Source organism: Pan troglodytes, chromosome 5, assembly GCF_028858775.2.
Source record: "Pan troglodytes isolate AG18354 chromosome 5, NHGRI_mPanTro3-v2.0_pri, whole genome shotgun sequence".
Taxonomy (NCBI): Eukaryota; Metazoa; Chordata; class Mammalia; order Primates; family Hominidae; genus Pan; species Pan troglodytes.
Window position 1 is genome coordinate 17,312,666 of NC_072403.2, and position 16,231 is coordinate 17,328,896.

Here is a 16,231-nt window from a genome sequence, read left to right on the forward strand (position 1 = left end):
CAATGTATGAGAGGTGGAAACCAAAACAGAAACTGCCTATCTTGAAGTAAGATGCATTTTAGTCTGATGAAAACCAGCGTCTTCACACCAACAGCGTGTGCTGAAAGGATGCACAGCAAGGAGTTGCCTCGTCATTGAATGAGCTCTAAGCAAATGACTTAGGAGACCCAGGCTTCAGTCCTAGCTGTGTCATCTGATCAGTTGCCCAACTTCATGTGAGTTACCTCATCTTTCCCACCGTGATCTCCTCAGTTTCACTATCTTTAGAGTGGGAGATACAATAAACATGCCCCAGGACCACTGTGAAAGTGAAATAATATGATGTGAGTCAATGTGCTGTGTTAATTGTAAAATAATATCTAAATCTTGGCTGTTAATATTTTGATCCAATGTTGTTACCTAGCACCAAGATTGAAGAGATAAATCAAACATTAAAAAGAAAACCTAGATTATTTTTTGCTGTACTGAACATTAAGAAAGGAGGGTTACCTCGAGAGGAGAGCCTTATAAAGCTCAGTTAAAAATGGAAAGAGCACTGCAATGGACTCTATGATTCGTCAAAATATTAGCCTTTCTTCATTAATCCTTCCTCCTGGGTTTGTCTGGTTAAAATCACACACAGTGGTCTAAAAGGGCAGTGGGCATCAATTAAGATTTAGGTCAGAGCCTCTGAGGTAGCCAGTGATTTAGTTTCTGGGATTAAGGAAGACAAAACCTTACCGATGGCTGGATGAGAATAACATTCCTTTCTATTGTGATCATCCTACATCAAGGAAATGTTTGAAATTTAGGGAGTCTGTTAAAGTTATTATATGGCCGAGCTTTTGAAAAACACAGCAGCACAAATGTGTTTTATCAGTCTTTACTGTTGGTAAGAATCCTGGAGAAAGGAAATTTGATCAGTCTCCCAATGCAGTTTACTCCAAAATGGATCACTAGTCTAGAGGACCAACTGCATCTTTCAGAGTCAGATCTATCTGCCAAGACTCCCCACTTCCCTCACCATCATTCACACATCCTGTGCTTTCTTTGCAAATGATACAGGTTGTCATTAGGTTTAGAGTAACCTGCAATTAGCAAGTCTCTCAACTTCTCTTACAAGGAACTTATTTTTCAGTGGAAAGTTTTGTAATGGTTCCTGTCTAATGTTTAACTCTTCCCTGGAGACCAAACTCCCCAGCTCAATCATTGACAGCAGGATTCCAGGAGTGAATGGCATCCCTTTGAACCAACTAGTGACTGTAATTGCTTAAACCTAGCTACTAGCCATTTCGGCACCTTCTACACAGCACCCCTTGCAAATAAGTCCTGCAGAGCTATGGAATTTTGGCCTTTTTGTCTGAACTCTCGGGATTGTATGAGACTGGACCTTGGTTCTTAAAAGGGCTCTTCAGTGTGGTCAGGGCTGGTGATCAAAAGCATCAGTCTCAGCACCTAGTCACATGTGTTTTTCGTGTTTTCGTGGATGAGGCTGGTCCTGTGCTTGCCAAGGTCAAGCAACTCAATTACCCAGGGCCTGCTTGGAAGCTACTGTGCGCAGTCTGGCCCTTAGTGGCTTCTCCCCTTGCCCTTGGGCCCTGATGGCTGTTTGCAAGCTGGGAAGAAGACAGCAGGGCTGGGGGGTACCCAGAAACCCAAACAGATGGAGAAAAGGTTAAAAAAGGCAAAACAATGAAGATTTGCTTAATTTACAGATAAAATAAACATAATTTAATCTATCGACTATATTTATTCCTGTGGTTCTTCATTAGCACAGAAAAATTAAGAATTGTTTATATTTTAAGAGTAATACAATGAATCTTTTTTCTATTCCTGAATGAGTCACACCGAAGTAACTACCACAACTCTTGGATACGGTACTAATCAACACACAATAAAACAAATGATCGCCATGGTTTTCCAACTTTAAACCCACTTGGTGGGAGCTACACCACCACGTAGCTCCATACGAATTTGTTGACTGATGACTGACACACAGAAGGGTCTACAGAATAATAAAGGAAAGCTAACTTTAAAAAACCCTCCTTCTATTTCATTTGAGTGCTTGTACATATCTGCTTATGTTTATCATCTAGTCATGAAATATCATTTCGGCTTTCTTTACAGAGGTTGGGCTGAATTTAACTGGATCATTTCATGTATCCTATAAGCCTTTGGGTTTTGTTTTTTTCTTGATCTTCTGGAATCCTTTTTTCTGTCAAACCCTACTCATTCTTTACATCCCTTCTCTTTTACGAAAACTCATTCCCTCTCCTCCTATTCCTCCCACTAGCTAATATGTATTGAGCACTTAATGTGTCAGATACCACTTTAGGTGCTGTGTGTGTGTTGACTCATGTAACATTCAAAATCATCCATTGACTCATAAAACCTTCAAAACCACCAGTGAGGTAGGGCTCTTATTACCTCCTTTGTGCAGATGAGAAACTGAGAAACAGAGAAACAGAAAAGTAAAGTAATTTGCTCAATAGCACATGGCAGGTGGGTGGTACAGGTTGGATTTGAACTCAGGCAGTTGGTTCTCTCTTAAGCACTCCAACCTTCTTGAATCTGTCCATTTCCTGAACCCTGATGATCATTTCCCCAACTTATGTTGCTTGATAGTTGCTTTGTGAATGTTCCCATGCTGCAGAGAAAGAATCTCCTTAGAGAGTATGCCCATGACTTTCTTACATTGCTTAGAACTTTTTTTGCTTTGCCGTTTATTTTTATCAATTATTTATTAACAAATTAACAAAACAAGAAAACAAGCCAAAACAAAAATGGTCAAAAGATAAGCCTGACGAGGGGAGAAGAATTATTATTTTTAAGTAAAATAATCTTAAAAACACATTCCTACTGTTAAATTTTATTAGGAACTCCCCATTTCTCCAACCATTGCTCCTGTCTACCACACAACCTGGCATGCATGAGTGATTGTGCATGTGTACACACACAGAGTTTTTAAAATTTGAGCCAGTTTTCAATCACAAAGCAACGTAAACTCATTTTTAAATATCTAAAGACAGACAATGTCTACTGCAGAAAGTGAACCTGTCTTATAAACCCAATCCCAAAACATTTAAAAATATTTGGGAGTCTATATTTTGCTAGACTTTTATTCTACAATGAGATAGATAAAAATGGGCTTGTACTGTATTTCTTTTGTATTTGTTGCTTTGTATTTGATTCACATCTTTTCATATCTTTGTGTATATCCTCTTTCTTCTTTTTCACCAGTAGCACAGTATTCCAAAGTGTGGATTGCCAAATTGTAATAAGGACCCTACTGATGGACTTTTGGATTGTGTTCATGTTTTCGATATCATGCTCAACTGCATTTCACATAGCCTCAAAAGAAAGAAATCTCTGCTAGGTCGAACTCAAATAGGGAGTGTTGGGCCAAGTGGCTCTTCTGTGCAATTAAGAAAGAAATTACTCAGCAGATAGAAAGTATGACATAGAAAAGGCTAACACTTCTCTAACTGGGTATTCAGGGAATATCATTAGGGATGTCAGCTGAGGTACATAAAGAGTCTTTTCCCTAAGGAACATTTCGTTTAATGATGAAATAGACACATCTCTCTGCTAAATCATGCTTGTGGGAACCCAGGAGGCCAGCCCCTGAATCACAGGCCTGCTTAGAGTAAAACGCTGCACCGAAGCTCTGCTGATGTTTTCCTATGCTGAAGCAAGAAGTGAGGAACATTGTCTTTGAAAAATGCTCTGACCAAAACCATTCTTTGTTCTGCTATGTCGAGTAGAGCTTTGTTTTTCAATCAGGCTGTTATTCAAATGCTGGAGCGGATTCAAATTTGCTTTCCTGAGGAAAAGTCTGCCTTTGCCTACAGCACGCACACACGGCTGGAGGACGGCTCCCACCCCTGTCCTCCCAAGACCTGCATTCCAGTCCAAAAGGTTCCCTCACAGACCCACTAGGTGCACAAGGCTCTCCTCAAGCCGCCTTTTCTTCCCCTCACAATCTCCTCATGCTTTTCTATGTCCTTCCCGTTTTGCAAGGGCCATACCAGCTTCACTTCTGAGCAGGCTTCCCTGCTTACAGAGCGCTTCTTTCCCTGCCTGGTAGCACCCGTCCCTCACGCTCACTGGATGATCCACTCACTGGCTCACTCACTCGTTCCTTCAGCAGATGTCCCTCCAGCACCTGCCATGTGCCAAGAACACAGCAGGGGACAAAACAACGTCCTTCACCCACCCACGGAGCCAACGGTTCAGAGGAAGAAACAGACCATAAGCCAGTACGTCAGTCTGCATGGCGTCGGGTGGTGTTGAGGACAGGTGACAACGGGGAGGGGGACAGAGGTGACCCCGTGGCCATTTTGCATGGCATGTGAGGGAGGGCTGGTGGGTTGGGTGACTTGTGGCCCAGAGCTGAATGAGGAAGGGGACGGAGCCTGGCAGGGATCTCCCAGAAGGTCCTTCCAGGCAGAGGGACTGTCAGTGCAAACGTCCGGTGTTGGACACTTTCTTGGCCTTTTGGGGGAACATCAAAGAGGCCACTTAGCTCCTTTTAAAAAAAGACTATTTTTTAGAGCACTTTTGGGTTCACAGCAAAATTGAGAAAAATGTACAGAGGTTTGCCATATACCTCCTGCTCCCACATGCACACAGGCTCTCCCACTGTCGACCTCCCTCCACAGACTGGCACATTTGCTACAATCAATAAACCTGCATTGACACATCATTATTACCCCAAGTCTATAGTTGACAGTAGGGTTCGCACCTGGTGGTGTACATTCTATTGGTTTGGGCAAATGCGCAGTGACACGCTTCTACCACTATCGTATCATGCAGAGGACTTTCACTGCCCTCAAATCTTCCATGCCTCACCTATTCATCCCTCCCTCCCTGCAGTCCCTGGGAACCCCTGATCTTTTTACTGGTACCCTAGTTTTACCTTTTCCAGACGTTCTAGTTAGAATCATACAATATACAGCTTTTTCAGATTGGCTTCTTTCACTTAGCAACATATTTAGCTATTTTTTAAATGTGATTTTTGTTTTACAAATGTATTTCTTCTTTCTTCAACCCAAATGTAAGAATTTTTAGAGCAATGGGTTGAAGGTTGTAGATAACAGGTGAGAAATCATGATGATGCTTTCTTAGAAGAATTCCCCTCTTTGAGGTACATCAACGTGTGCTACACATCCCTGTGTCCTCCAGCCCTTACCTAAAACTTTAATTGGATTATTAGCCCTAGCCTGTGACATGCAAATATTCTAATTAAAGGCTGTTTTTTTTCTTTTTAAAAAAATTCAGTGGATACATAGTAGGTGTATATATTTATGGGTTATATGAGATGTTTTGATACAGGCATGCAATGTGTAATAATCACATCAGGGTACATGGGGTCTCCATCACCTCAAGCATTTATCCTCTGTGTTACAAACAATCCAATTACAATATTTTAGTTATTTTTTAATGTACAATTAAATTATTTTCGACTACGGTCATCCTGTTGTGCTAGCAAATACTAGGTCTTACTCATTCTTTCTATGACTTGTACCCATTATCTATCTCCCCTACCTGCCCCCCATAATCCCCCACCACCCGCCACAACGCTACCCTTCCCAGCCCCTGGTAACCATCCCTCTATTGTCTGTCTTTATGAGTTCAATTATTTTAATTTTTAGCTCCCACAAGTAAGTGAGAACATGTGAAATTTGTCTTTCTGTGCCTGGTTTATTTCACTTAACATAATGACCACTAGTTCCATCCATGTTGCTGCAAATGACTGGATCTCATTCTTTTTTATGGGTGAATAGTACTCCATTGTGTATATGTACCACATTTCCTTTATCCATTTATTTGTTGATGGACACTTAGGTTTCTTCCAAATCTTGGCACTTGTGAAGAGTGCTGCAATAAACACAGGACTGCAGATATGTCTTTAATATATTGATTTCCTTTCTTTTGGGTATATGTGAGTGGGATTGCTGGATCATATGACAGCTCTATTTTTAGTTTTTTGAGGAACCTCCAAACTGTTCTCCACAGTGGTTATACTAATTTACATTCCCACTAACAGTATATGAGGGTTCCCTTTTCTTCACATCCTCAGTAGAATTTGTTATTGCCTGACTTTTGCATATAAGCCATTTCAACTGTGGTGAGATGATATCTCATTGTAGTTTTGATTTGCATTTCTCTGATGATCAGTGATGTTGAGCACCTATTCATATACCTGCTTGCCATTTGTATTTTTCCTTTTGAGAAATAAGCCTGATATTCTTTCAGGGCATAAACTAAGAATGCAACCCTCCTCTGCCCATGGCCACATATATCATGTAAGAGCAATCTGGCATAGATACTCCAATTCTTTTTTTTTAAATGGATTCTCAGTTCTAAACAACATAAACCAATGTCTTTATTTTTAATGCTTGTCTTTGCTTCAGTCAAAAAAACCCCAAAACACAATGAAGGAAGAGGCCAATTGAGTAAACCAGTTACTTAAAGCTAACAAAGAAACAGACATCATCAAGCAGTTCTGTCTTCCCACATCAATTCTTTTGAAATCAAACACCTTCATTAAGTGGTTCCTTGAACTGTTTTGCCATAAAAATTAAAAACAAAAACTCATGAAGAAAATGAAATAATCATGTACAAAATACCTTTGTCACTTTATTTTAAATACAATTGTATGCAATTTATTAATTTTCATCGTCCTTTATAACTGAATTATATATGCTTTTGAAAGCTACATAATGAATAACATGTTGTATATAACTGTTAAAATGTGTCTATGGTCATCATATAATTTAGACCTGAGGTCCTCGGTAGAAGACAAAGTCCAGGAAGTCAGAACCTCTGTTCCTCTTTTCACTATACCCCAATACCATATGTATATGGGAGAATCGATTTGATTGACTTGAGTTGTATCTGCAGTGCTTCTTGAAGGCATGAAAACTACTGCAAGTGTTTTTAATTACTCAAACCTCCACCCTTCCATATGTAAGCTTCTTGAAAATAGGGATCTTGTCTGGCTGGCTTTCCTGCTGAATCCCCAGCACCTAATATGGTGCCTGGCCCATACAGAGTCCTTAACAGATGTTCAATAAATATTAATATCTACTAAATTATTTTCTGAAATGGATACAGTATCTGAGATGGTTAATTTTACGTGTTAACTTGGCTAAGCCAAGGTACCTAGATATTGATCAAACATTCTTCTAGATGTCACTGCAAAGCTATCTTTTTTAAAAGATTAACATTTAAATGAGTAGGCTTTGAGCAAAACAAATAACCTTCCATAATGTAGGTGGGCCTCCAATCAGTTGAAGGCCTTAATAGAAAAAAGAGCGACATCCACAGAGCAAGAAGGAATTCAGCCAGCAGAGTGCCTTCGGACTCAAGTAGCAATGTCATTTCTTCCCTGATCTCCAGCTTGCCAGCCTGCCTTGCTGATTTTGGACTTGCCAGTCTCCATAATTGTGTGAACCAACTTCATAAAATAAATCTCTCTCTCTCTCTCTCTCTCTCTATATATATATATATATACACACACACATTCCATTGGTTCTGTTTGTCTGGAGAACCCTAATACACCCACCTTACTCCTTTGCTCACTCAATGAATCAATCAATATATGTCATTTGCCAGGGATCACTCTCACCCATCAAGATCTCACAACTACTAAAGCCAAACCAGTTGATACAACCCCTGAAGTACACTCTTGACTTTAACTTCTCCACTCCGGTGGAGTGACAAAGAGCATTACTTCCTTAATGTTTCGACGATTCTATGATGCAAAGCACCTGCAAGAGGAACAGGTGCTGAGAGGACACTGTACTTGCTAAAGCCATGTCCTGATAGTGTGACAGAAGGCACCAGCATACTACTGTGCTTTGAGGAGAAAATGCTTCCCATGGTGAGGCTGAGCTGCTGATAGTCTTACTTCCTCTAAATATTTCCGCTCTTTACAAGTGAAGCTGTGGGTGGGGAATTTCAGAGTCATGGAAACTAGTCAAAGGTTACTAAAGGTTCATGGACAGTACTATTTGATAACTGTGTGGTAGCTGCATAGTCACATATGCTATAAAAAAGGTGAATATAAAAAATACATCAATAGGAAGCTTATAGATGAGCACTATATGAAATTTGGTTCTCTTCAGGATCAAGCAAAGTGATGGACCTCCATGGAACCCAATCTGCTGGTCTGGGGAACAATACTTTTGTAAATTAAGTATTCATATAGAACTTTTCCCCAAGGGCTTATCTGGAGGGGAAGTGACAGTGAGAGTGAAAGCCTTAATTTGCCCACAATCAGCATGGGCTAGCCCAGTCACAAATTGTCTGTCCAGGAAGATTCTTTTTTTTCTTTTTGTTTTTATTTTTTAATCTTGGGGAGTCACTTTAGCCCTTTCTTCCTCTCCCATTTAAGACCCCTTCCCTCCTTTGATGTCCCCTAGCTAAAACCTGTTTCTAACTTGAGGCAAAATTTTCACTTCTCTGCTCAAGTAGTTTGTGCATGAAACAGGGATAAATTTGGTGGCAATTGTGCCTTCTTGAAATCCTAACTCTGAACCATCATTTTTGTCAATGATTTAGCACTGCCAACTAATAGAAATGATAGATTGTCATACATTCATGCAATAGGATACTATACAGCTGTGAAAATGAATTATCAACATCTCTTGGCATCAACATGGATAACACTCAGAAATATCATGTTGACCCTAGAGCAAGTCTTGCAAGAATGCATATGTATGATTATATTTACTTACAGTTCCCAAACAGGCAGAAATTGACTATATGCAAATTGTATATATACCTATGCATATATGTCTATGCATACACTTAGACCTAGGAGGCCAATCAAAAAGTAAAGTAAGGGAATGACTAACAAAAGTTTAAGACAATAGTTCCTTTTGTGGTAGGTGATATAATTTGGATGTTTGTCTCCTCCAAATCTCATGCTGAAATGTGATCCACAGTGTTAGAGGTGGGGCCTAGTAGGAGGTATTGGATTATGGGGGCAGATCCCTCATGAGTGGCTTAGTGCTGTCCCTTTGATGGTGAGTGAGTTTTCACTCAGTTAATGCACCCAAGATCTGGTTGTTTAAAGGACTCTGGGACCTCTCCCTTCTGTCTCTCTCTCTCTCTCGCCATGTCATATGCTGGCTCCTCCTTCCGCCATGATTGTAACCTTCCTGAGGCCTCACCCGAAGAAGATGCCAGCACCATGCTTTCTGCATACCCTGCAGAACCATAAGTCAATCAACCCTTTTTTCTTTTTTCTTTCTTTTTTTTGAGACGGAGTCTCACTCTATCACTCAGGCTGGAGTGCAGTGGCATGATCTCGGCTCACTGCAAGCTCCGCCTCCCGGGTTCATGCCATTCTCCTGCCTCAGCCTCCTGAGGAGCTGGGACTACAGGCGCCTGCCACCATGCCCGGCTAATTGTTTGTATTTTTAGTAGAGACGGGCTTTCACTGTGTTAGCCAGGATGGTCTCGATCTCCTGACCTTGTGATCCGCCCATCTCGGCCTCCCAAAGTGCTGGGATTACTGGCGTGAGCCACCGTGCCCGGTCCCCATTTTTTTTCTTTATAAATTACCCAGCCTTGGGTATTTCTTTATAGTGATGCAAAACGGACTAACACAGAAAATTGAAATTTGGTACTGAGAAGTGGAGCATTGCTATAAAGATAACTGAAAACGTGGAAGTGACTTTGGAACGGGGTAAGGGAGAGGCTGGAAGAGTTTAAAGGACTCAGAAAAAGACAGGAAGATGAGGGAAAGTTTGGAACTTCTTAGAGACTGGTTAAATGGTTGTGACCAAAATACTGATACAGATATGGACAGTGAAGTTCTGGCTGATGAGGTCTCAGATGGAAATGAGAAAGTTTTTGGGAAATGGAATGGGGTCATTCTTATTATGCCCTAACAAAGAACTTGGTTGCACTGTATGCTCTAGGGATCTGTGGAAGTTTGAACTTAAGAGTGATGACCCAGGCTACCTGGTAGAGGAAATTTCTAAGCAGCAAAGCATTCAAGAGGTGACTTGGCTACTTCCAGCAACCTAAATCAGATATGGGAGCAAAGAAGTGACTTAACATTGAAATTTATATTTAAAAGGGAAACAGAGTGTAAAAGTTTGTAAAATTTGCAGCCTCGCTCTGTGGTAGAGAAAGAATCCAAGCAGGTTGTGAAACAATCACTTGCTAGAGAGATGAGCATAACTAAAAGGAAGCCAATATCCAAGACAAGGCAAAAACCCTCCAAAGGCATTTCAAAAATCTTGAGGACAGCCCCTCCCATCATAGGCCCAGAGGCTTAGGAGAAAAGAATGGTTTCAGGGGCCAGGCCCAGGGCCCTACTGCCCTGCTGAGCTTCAGACTCGGGCTTCAGCCTCAGCTCAAAGGGGCCCAGGTACAGCTCTGGCCACAGTTCCGGAGGACACAAGCCATAAGCCTTGGTGATTGCCACATGGGGTTAAGTCTGCAGATGCTCAGAACACAAGTGTGAAGAAGGCTCGGTGGCTTCCACCTAGATTCCAGAGGATGTATGGGAAAGCCTGGGTGCTCAGGCAGAAGCCTACTGCAGAGGCAGAGGCCCCACAGAAAAACTCTACTAGGAAAATGCCAGGGGAAATGTGGGGTTGGAGCTCCCACACAGAGTCCCCACCAGGGCACTACCTAGTGGAGCTGCGGAAAGGGGGCTACTACCCTCTAGAACCCAGAATAGCAGATTCACTGGCAGCTTGCCACTCTTTGACTGGAAAAGCAACAAGCACTCAACTTAAACCCATGAGAGCAACCATGTGGGCTGCATCCTGCAAAGCCACAGGGCCAGAGCTGCTCAAGGCCTTAGGAGTCCACTGTTATAACAGTGTGCCCTAAATGTAGGACTTGGAGTCAAAGGAAATTGTATTTTGGACCTTTAAGATTTAATGACTACCCTGCTAGGTTTCAGATTTGTGTGGGGCCCCTATACCCTTTCTTTTGGCCAATTTCTCCCTTTTGGAATGGTAATGTTTGCCCAATATGTGTACCATCATTGTATCTTGGAAGTAACTAACTTGTTTTGGTTTTAGAGTCTCATAGGTGGACAGATTTGAGTCTTAGATGAGACAGGACTTTGTACTTGATGCTGGAATCAATTCAGACTTTGGGAGACTACTGGGAGAAGATGATTGTATTTTGCAATGTGAGAAGGACATCAGATTTGGGAAGCCAGGGGCAGAATGATATGGTTTAAACGTTTGTCCCCTCCAAGTCTCATGTTGAAATGTGATCCCCAATTTTGGAGGTGGGATCTAGTGGGAGGTTTTGGAGCATGGGGGTGGATCCCTTATGAATGAATTAACACCATCTATTTGGTGATGAGTGAGTTCTTCTTCAATTAGTTTACATGAGATCTGGTTGTTCAGGCCAGGCGCAGTGGCTCATGCCTGTAACCCCAGCACTTTGGGAGGCTGAGGTGGGTGGATCACCTGAGGTCAGGAGCTCAGGACCAGCCTGGCCAACATGACAAAACTCCATCTCTACTAAAAATACAAAAATTAGCTGGGTGTGGTGGCACGCACGTGTAATCCCAGCTACTCAGGAGGCTGAGGCAGGAGAATCACTTGAACCCAGGAAGTGGAGGTTGCGGCGAGCCAAGATTGCACCACTGCACTCCAGCCTGGGCGACAGAGTGAGATTCTGTCTCAAAAAAAAAAAAAGATCTGATTGTTTAAAAGAGTGTGGCACCTCCCACCTTTCTTGCTCCCACTCTTGCCATGTGATGCTGGCTCCCCCTTCATCTTTCACCATGACTGTAAGCTTCCAGAGGCCTCACCAGAAGCAGATGCCAGCACCATGCTTCCTATACAGCCTGCAGAACCATGAGCCAATTAAACCTTTTTTCTTCGCAAATTACCCAGCCTCAGATATTTATAGCCACACAAACATAGACCAACCCAGTGGGCATTGGGGGAGAAGGATACAATTGTTTAGGGGCACACAGCAGGCTTTCAGGGTTGGGTAGTGGGGTAACAGGTGGATGTGTATTTATGTTTTTATTCCTATGATTATTTAGAATATATGGATACCTTATATATACTTTTTTGTAGTATAAAATGTTACAATATTTAAAAAATTTTTCAAGCTAAATTTATCTAAATTATTCACCCTCATGTATCACTTTCCTTGGAAAGTAGAGGGTTTTGTAGCTGTTCAAAAAAAATTCTCATTCATTGACCTCTAGTTAAGTGAATTACAGACCTTCATGAACCAGAGCTGCTAATCTGAAGCAAAAGTGAAAAGGAATGCAGATGAACAAATACCTCCACCCGTCCCCTCAGCTCACATTGCTGAGTTACGTCGGAGCCTCATGGATTCTTACTTAGGGTGGAACTACCATACAATGGAGCTTGTGTTGTACCCATTTTTAGGTGTCTATACTACCCTGCATCACTGCTGGGACGTTTGGGAGCCACTGTGGGCAAAGTGAAGTTGTATATTTTGAAGACCAAAAAAGCCTGTAGCTAACAAGGGCAGCTTGGACCCCTGCTTCCTGGGATATCCAAAATCCATACAATTCCAGCCCAGTGGCACAGGCCAGGCAGGCCCTGGGTGGAAGGCATTGGGATATGCAGCCGTGCCCTTAAAAAGCCTGCGTTCTAGTGGGGCTTTCCTAGTCTTCTCTTAGTCAAACCCTATTTTCCAGGGTTTGCCATATTCTGTGTGCTGTCAGGACTGTCAGCAACGTTTTTTCTTTAAATTAACTCACTTTTGGGCCGGGCGCAGTGGCTCATGCCTGTAATCCCAGCACTTTGGGAGGCTAAGGTGGGCGGGTCACCTGAGGTCAGGAGTTCGAGACCAGCTTGGCCAACATGGTGAAACCCCATCTCTACTAAAAACACAAAAATTAGCCAGGTGTGATGGTGGGCACCTGCAATCCCAGCTACTTGGGAGGCTGAGGCAAGAGAATCACTTGAACCTGGGAGGCAGAAGTTGCAGTCAGCCACACTGCACTCTAGCCTGGGTGACAGAGTGAGACTTTGTCTCAAAAATAATAATAGTAATAATAAATTCACTTTTTTAAAACTTAAAGATTTATATTTTAAAAGAAATGTTTATACCATTCCTACAAATTAAAAAAAAAAAACAGGCCATTGTGGTTTAATATAAGGTAATCATAAAAAGCAAATACAGGAAAATAAAGCCATGCTATTAATTTGTAGCTAGCTACCGGTGCCTGTTGATGGCTCCTAGCCTTAGATCGACTTTCTCTTGTTAAAACAGTAAGGAGCCAAGAGTTAGAGTAGCTTTAAGATCAGGTTCAATGTGATTTCATGCTCTATCTATGTATCTTGTGCTACATAAAATTCTCCTATTTGTGTTCCACACTTCAGAAATTTTGATCAAATGAGTTGTGAAGGTGACAGATAAGCAGGACAAAGTGAAGGTCATTTGCAGTAGGACGCATCTTCGTGCTGCGCGGGTTTGCATGGAGACATGTCAAGCCTAAGGTGCTCTCCATGCTGTGCCTGTGCCCTTTCTCCAAGCCAAATCCAGAAGAGGAGGAGGAGGATCTTCCCCCACTACAACCCTTGAATGGATATGTGGGAAATCAAAACTCAGAGTCTAAGGTCAAATGGAGATGGAGCTGATCATTGGAAAACAGACGACTAAACTCTTCAAGTACCTACAGTAGGAGGTGGCTGGTGGTCTTAGTTTGGGTTCCCCCAGAAGTAGACCCCAATGCAGAGTTCGAGGACATGTAGTTTAAGAAATGATCCCAGGAAGCATTGATGGGGAGTGAAGGAGTATCCAGGGAAGGAGAGAAGCCATGAAGGGCCCCGCCACTGTGGGCAACTGGAGCTTGATTCCTTGTAGGTTATTCCACTCAAGACTGAGGGAGCTGGAATATTTACAGCCTTTGAGGAGTTCATTTCTGGGAATTTTTGTCTGCCCTTTGGGCAATTACAGTTGTTCCTGTGTGGCTTGGAGAAAGCTCTCAGGTCATGAGATAAAGACTCAGGTTGTCAGCAGCCAGCTCAGTCACAGTGAGGCCTGGAGGAGGGAGGCAGGACACTGACTACTTCGGATACCCCTTCTCTGCCAGATGCTTAAATGTTTGCTATCCAATCTAATCCTTACCACAGCCATTCAAGATAGCTCTTTCCCCTTATTTACATGTAGAGGAAGAGGCACCGGGAATTACATCATGTGACACTTACAGCCTGTCCTCTCCTACACCTCTGCTTTTATATCTTCCTAGTCTTCTTCTTCTTCTTCTTCTTGAGACGGGATCTCACTCTGTCACCCAAGCTGCAGTGCAGTGGTGCAATCATAGCTCACTGCAGCCTCGACCTCCTGGGCTCCAGCAATCCTCCCGCCTTAGCCTCCTGCATAGCTGGGACTATAGGCATACACCACCGTGCCCAGCTATCTTGTTTAAGTGGTGACGTACAAAGTGACAGCCACTAAATAGCTGTTAAATAAATTAACCGATTAACAAGAAATGGTGGAGCGCTAGCTAAACACTGATTTCACATCCTTTCTTTTCCACCAACTCCACTTTCCGCATTCTTAGAACCAGGAATGTCCTTGAAAGTAACCAAGCTTGGAAGAAAACAGAAACAAAGAAGAAAACTATTTGGCGGATTCCCAGTATTCTGTCATGGACAATTGCTCTTCACACCCAATGCTGGGTGGGAAACCAGCTTCTGGGCAGGGGAAGGACGGACTCCCCATGCAGGAGTTTAAATGACTAGAGCGCCTACTCTCACTTCTCAACACAAGCAAAGGGAAAAGATTGGTGGCCGATCTCTGCATAGCTTAGAATTATGTATAACCCTTTCAGAATGATTGTCCCCTTTATGATTATAGATGGTCTTCGTTTTGAAATAATTTCAGCAAGATAAAAAATTTGCCTCAAGTCCTTTGTGGAAGAAAGGTAATTGAATGAATGAATGAAGGAAGAAACGAATGAATGGGCTAAGTGAAAGAATAAACATAGAGAAAAGTAAGGATGGAGCTCTTGGGCGGCTCACTACTGACAGGGAGAACACAGTGTGCTGTCACTTGTCCTCAGCCCCTTGGAGATGATGCTAATGACTACAGGGATAGGACACACACAGAATCCAATTCTCAGTCACCATTTCTCGCCAGTCAGGACTCATGTCCAAAGAGGCTGAAAAGGACGTAAATGATTCTAATCCACCATAAAGAATAAGTGACGGCCCACACTTTGAAGTACTGAAATAATTCAGGAAAAATAAAAGCTTAGTTGCTGTCAGGTAAGCTCTCTGATGACCGTAGGAAGAGGGGAGGGGCCATGTAGTCACACACCAGGAAGCATCTACCCAGAACAATTTCAAAAGTAGAAATCATGCGGGTTTGAATGTTGCACTAAAACCAGCACCTCCAGGTCAACTTGGAGACCGGGAGTCACTCATTCCTCTTCTGGGGCATGTGGAGGTCCTCCCTGCCCCAGTTGAGGAGTGTTCACAGTGGGGAAACACCACCAGATGTCTGGCACCAACTCAGGAAGTAGGAGCCTGAATGAGTCCCTCCTCTCCCACAGGCCACAGCAAGTGGCTGAGAACTCACCCAAGTGTAGGATGGCACCGTTGGTGGATCATCTTGCCTCCCTGACGCTCTGGCCCTCTCTGGGCAGGCGGGCGGGAGGTGACAGCTAGTCCTGCTGCATGCTCATGTTTCCCTCTCCATGCAGCGAGCGGACTTGCTTCTAGAGGCAGCTGTAAGCATTTCCCTACTGAGCAACCACACACGTCGGATGTGAGTGGCGTATGTATGTGTGTGTTTTTCCTTCCGGTTGCTGTGAGGTGATGTTGTCTTGGTTCATTTCCTCTCTGTGCCTCTTCTTCTTTTCTCTGTCATACTTTCTGATTCGCTGAGGACACTTTGTAGTTTAGGGACAGGTAAGAAAGCTTGTTCTCATCTGGCCTCTTTGCTATTTTTAGAAAGGTAGGTGATCTTTAAATTCGTATTGCAAGGAAATTTGTCAAAATGTATTCTTCTAAGTGGCATAAGCTCCCTCCTAGGCTGCACTGAAGCAAAAGTTAGGCTATTTCCAAGCCAACTGAATTGGGATTTTATGGTTTTATGGACTCAGTATGTTGCAAAGGGTTCCACTATTAATTGACATGAAACATTCTTTCCTATGACAAGTATTTATTGAGCTTGTACACTGGAATAGACACCATGCTAGGGGCTAGGTGCTCAGAGAGTTTCCTACTTACAATGTGGTATGGAAGCCTAGATCTGTGTATGTAGAAGG

At 42.6% G+C, this 16,231-nt stretch overlaps 1 protein-coding gene across 4 annotated transcripts in view; it reads right to left on the minus strand.

Moving 5' to 3' along the window:
- Positions 1-15,865, minus strand: part of NEDD9 (neural precursor cell expressed, developmentally down-regulated 9) — a 198,853-nt gene extending 182,988 nt beyond the window's left edge. Inside the window, exon 1 of one of the 4 annotated variants that reach the window (XM_016954902.4) lies at positions 15,541-15,865. The gene's annotated coding sequence lies outside the window, so the exon portion shown is untranslated. The remainder of the gene's footprint in view (positions 1-15,540) is intronic. The other 3 variants (XM_063812771.1, XM_063812772.1, XM_063812773.1) reach the window with 3 other exon arrangements.
- Positions 15,866-16,231: the final 366 nt, after the last annotated feature.